Genomic DNA, 5,000 nt, shown 5'->3' with positions numbered 1-5,000 from the left:
TCTTGTGTTTAGGGTGCAGTCTTTCCATTTCATCTCAATCTCGGGTCACCACAAAATGTATGCAGCAACGCCCTTTCGACTGTTTTAAATTAGTCTACCCTAAAACTTTTACATTTTCTCTGACGCCAACTTAATTTAAAGAAAACGTCCGTGCTAGGGGTGGAGGGGGACGAAGGATGACGTCATAGGAAGCGAGCGGACTCCGAACGCGCCTGTCCTGAGGGGGGCAACTCTATGCATTCATATGCTTCAACAGAGCCGCATAATGCATTTGTGTTGAGGGCGGGAAGGCCTTGCAAAGCCGGCTTGATGACTGAAGAATTTTAAGCAATACCTATTATCATTGTGATCCATAAGAGTGTTAGTGTTATTATCATCATCACTATTATCAATCTCAGTGATAGTATTAATGGTATTATTCTAATTATGATCATTATCATCTTTTGTTTAACCATTACTAAAGTTATCATTATTCTTATCATTCTTATTCTAATTCTTCTTCTCTTTATCATCATCATCAAAAATATTTTCATTAATTTATTATTATTGTCATTATCATTATTATTATCATCATTATCATTATTATTATCAATATTATTATTATCAATACTGTTTTGTTATTGTTATCATTACTGTTGTTGTTGTTGTTATCATTATTATCATTTGCATTATTAATATTATTATCATTATTGTTACCATTATTATCATCATTATCATTCTTATTCCTATCATTATTACTATTATTATCATTATTACTATCATTATCATCCTCGTAATTGCCATCATTATTATAATAATTATCAATATCATCATTATCATTAATACCATTGTGTATTTTAATTATTATTACTATCATTATCGTCATTATTATTATTGACATTATTATCACTGTTACTATAACTGACAATGAATGGAAGATTTGCAGAATCAAAACAAATTACATATACATTTTTTTGCAAGCAGTCGAATTTGGATAAAAGTGACCCCCATTTTGCTATCCTATTACTACATTCAACAAACTTCCTTTCCATTAATTCATTTTTTGCAAATTGATTATTGATGATTAAGGAACTTCATTTGTCTTAGTGCAGCGGTACAGATCAGAACATAAGCGTGGAATTCTTCCTTATACCTAGTCACATAATTATCATACTGGGATCCGAAGTTTTGCGTTGATAATGAATCCAACAAAACCGAAAAAAAGAATATTTACACACTTACTTTTATTTTTTGTGAATATCATATTATGTGTGGAACGCTAACAAACCCCGAGAGCGCGTTTTGCCGTTAGTCTCGAAAGGCGAAACCAGCAGCAACAGCCACAGAGCGAGAGCCGTGCGGGAGCTACCTAGTCCAAGTTGCAGACTACGAGAAGGAATGCCACTTATGATCTCCTGTATTGAAAAGGTATTGAAATAGTATACATATTTCTATAAAATGATATAGAAAATATCAACATATTTTGGTGACTATACTAAAAAGTTTATGCGACATATGGCTCCCTTCGGTGACGCTCCTGACGTCGACACTCAAGCGCAATATAAGAAAACTGACGAGGAATACTTTTATTTTGCCCCTAAAAATACTTCGGCGCGACTGTTCATCAAGTATTTTCAAGTAATTTTGTTCCTCCTGCATATCCCTTCGTTCGCACGCAAGGCTTCATTACACTTCGCTAAAAACAAAACGCAAGACATTTGTTTTTAAAGCAGTTAAAAATTTCTATTGTTTCAGTCACGTTTCAGAAATGATAGGGATTGTCTGCTTTCCGACGAACACGCGCTACCCAGCAACAGCGCTGCATAAGACGCGGTGTTCAGACGGCCGCTCGCCTCCTTCCCTCCCCTTCTGCTCCCTCCCCGCTGTTCTCCCGAGGAGACTAGTCGGCACGAGTCACGCACTAGTAGTCTCTTTCTCCCCACCGCAACGTGCACGCTGCCGCCTCTCCCCTGAGCGCGTCGGGTGAACTTTTATTCATATACTGCAACGAGTAATTATCATAGTTATTTAACAGCGTAATGAGTATTTTTTTTAATCAATCAAATAGGCAGAATTGATTATATTACAATCATGCTCATTGTAATATAATGAATTATGTCTTTCATAATTATGATAATTATTTAAGCATTAATTACCGCGAAGGTTTAACTCATACCAATAAACACGTTATTCACAGCAGCTTTAATGTTTTGCCCTTGGAAAAAAAAAACATTTAGATTTAAAGAATTGGTTCCACTGGTTCACAACACAATGCGATCTCTCTCAGTCAAACGACTCTCTGTCTCTGTCTCTCTCTAGACCTCTGCCTCTGTTTGTTTGTCAATCTTTTTTTCTCTCTCTCTCTCTTTCTTGTTGTCTCTCTGTCTTTCTCTCTCTCTCTCTCTCTGTCTGCCTCTCTCTCTCTCTCTCTCTCTCTCTCTGTCGTCTCTCTCTCTCTCTCTCTCTCTCTGTCGTGTCTCTCTTTTTTTCTCCGTCTCTATCTCTCTCCCACTTGAATGCAATGTATGCAGACACAAAGATCCATGTATATCTGCAGTGCCTAAGATGAACTGATATATATTTCTCTTCCCTTTATACACTATAGATATAGATCTGGCAGAAGAAAATCCAATGTCTTCTACATAAAGCTTCTACTGCTGGTCTCATGTTCCTGATATATCCTCTATATGTGCTTCTTGCCCCGACAACTCTTACGAAAATGTGCTATTATGTCGACGGTTCACAAGTCACGTGCGATCAGCTGACAATTTCAAACCATTGATGTTGCGACATTTCAAACAGCTCCCCTCTCTCATGCAAGTGCAATGGTGCCAAAACATGTAGGAAATACTACTGTTGCCAAACCGTATTTTCTGACGTCGGCAATCCTGAATAAATGACATTAGTGTCATAGGTGGCACTATCAAGTCGACGTTCCAGGACTGACAATGGTAACCTCACACGGGGGATAGGCGAGGTCTGTGCCATATGATGGTATGTTTATCATGTCACTGTATTGTATTACTTAGAAGTATTTAGTGTCAGAACAGATGAAATTACTCGTTGGGATTTCGATAGATATACCTGAAATTCCTTTCAGCAACAATAATCTTCTAAATGTGAGTCCATAAATGCTTTCTATTTTAGGCAATTTCGTACTAAGAAAATACTAGAAACTGATTTCATGGAATATATTGCTGTCATTATGCGGATTACTGCAATTTTATATCAAAAGCATCGCCGTTCAGCTGATCGAGGATACAGCAATATATTTCACAGAATCAGCAATCTTTAGATAATTTACAAAAGTCATTTACGAAAAGGCGTTGTGTGTGTGTGTGTGTATAATATATATATGTATAAATATATATATATATATATATATATATATATATATATATATATATATATATATATATATATATATATATATATACATACTTTCTATGGACGACCAGGAATGAAACGTCGTACAGTTATTAGTCTCTCTCTGCATACTCCTCCCATCGTTGTGCTTAAAGCCATAAAGTGACTTCGGAAATCAGTCTCATCTTGGAAACGTATTTTCTTCAAAAATGACTTCATGAACCGAAGTGAATGTCAGATGGTGCAAGGTCAGGAGAATAAGGAGGACGAGGAAGGATGTCGTAGGCAAGGTCTATATAAATACTTATACTTATACCGTGCTTCCATCTGGACAATGTGAGAGTTGTGAACAGGGCCTTATCTTGTAGGAAATGGACATCTTTGGTCAACATTCTGCACCTCTTGGTTTTTATAGCATTCCGCAATTTTTGTAGCAGTGAAGTGTAGTGTGCTTCTGTAACAGTAGTGCTTTTTGCTAGGAAATTCGTCATCACTACATGCTGGTTCCAAAAGACTGTGCCTTGCCTGCTGAGGGTGTTGGGGGTGTTGAGTCAAAGTGCTTCCATTGTTTTGACTGGGCCTTAGTTTCTGGATCATAGTGATTGACCCAAGTTCCATCCGGTGTAATTTGCTTAAAATGGTCTTCTGGTTCTCCTGGCACATGGCTAAAAGAGCTCTGAAACAACTCATTCCTGCTTCTGGAGAGGCATGCGTAGTCAGGGAACCCATCGAGCAGACAACTCTTGCAAATGTAGACGGTGAATGATTTTGTCCACAGACCTAACTCTATCTTAACATGTTAGGCGATCTTCAAAAATGGTTGTCTCCACTTGATGGATTATGTCCTCATCAGTGGCAGACTGGGGTCGCCCTGGGATAAGAGTCACTTCCATAGAACTCTGACGACACCAGAAATGGCGATGCCAATATTTAACAACGTCATATGATGGCGCATACTCCCCATAAGTTGCTTTCATTTCGTCCAAGGCCTCCTGTGGTGTGCGGCCATTCAAGTATAATCACCAGATCACTGCTCCATACTCCACTGACTCCATTTTCACACCTTACTGCACCACCGCTGTAACAGAAATGATGTCATGAGTTAAAGACTCATGACATCATCTATGCAACACTTATAGATACGCGTACGTGTGTCATTATGCATTTTAAATTTCAGCCTCCTAAGAAAAGCGGAAGTGAGCAGGGGAAATATTTAATGAACATGAACGCTTTGTGTTTATATGTATGTATATATATGTATATATATATATATATATATATATATATATATATATATATATATATATATATATATATATATACATACACACATTCTCTCTCTCTCTCTCTCTCTCTCTCTCTCTCTCTCTCTCTCTCTCTCTCTCTCTCTCTCTCTCTCTCTCTCTCTCTCTCTCTTGTAGAAATATCATTTGCTGTCATTAAACATCTATCTATCTATCTACTGCTACGACGGTTCTCTAATTGACAAGAAATTGCCACGGGAACGCCGCAGTATGGTGTGGAGGTGATGGTGGCGGCACGGGCGTGTGATGGTGACAGTCATGGTGGGGTGGGTAGTGGTAGCTAAGGGGGGTCTGGATGGTAGGGCGGCTGTGGCAAAATGGTCAGGGATGGCAATGGGTGTTCTGGAGGTG

Source organism: Penaeus vannamei, chromosome 14 (assembly GCF_042767895.1).
Source record: "Penaeus vannamei isolate JL-2024 chromosome 14, ASM4276789v1, whole genome shotgun sequence".
In the NCBI taxonomy this organism is placed as follows: Eukaryota; Metazoa; Arthropoda; class Malacostraca; order Decapoda; family Penaeidae; genus Penaeus; species Penaeus vannamei.
Note: the sequence above shows the minus strand (reverse complement) of the source record.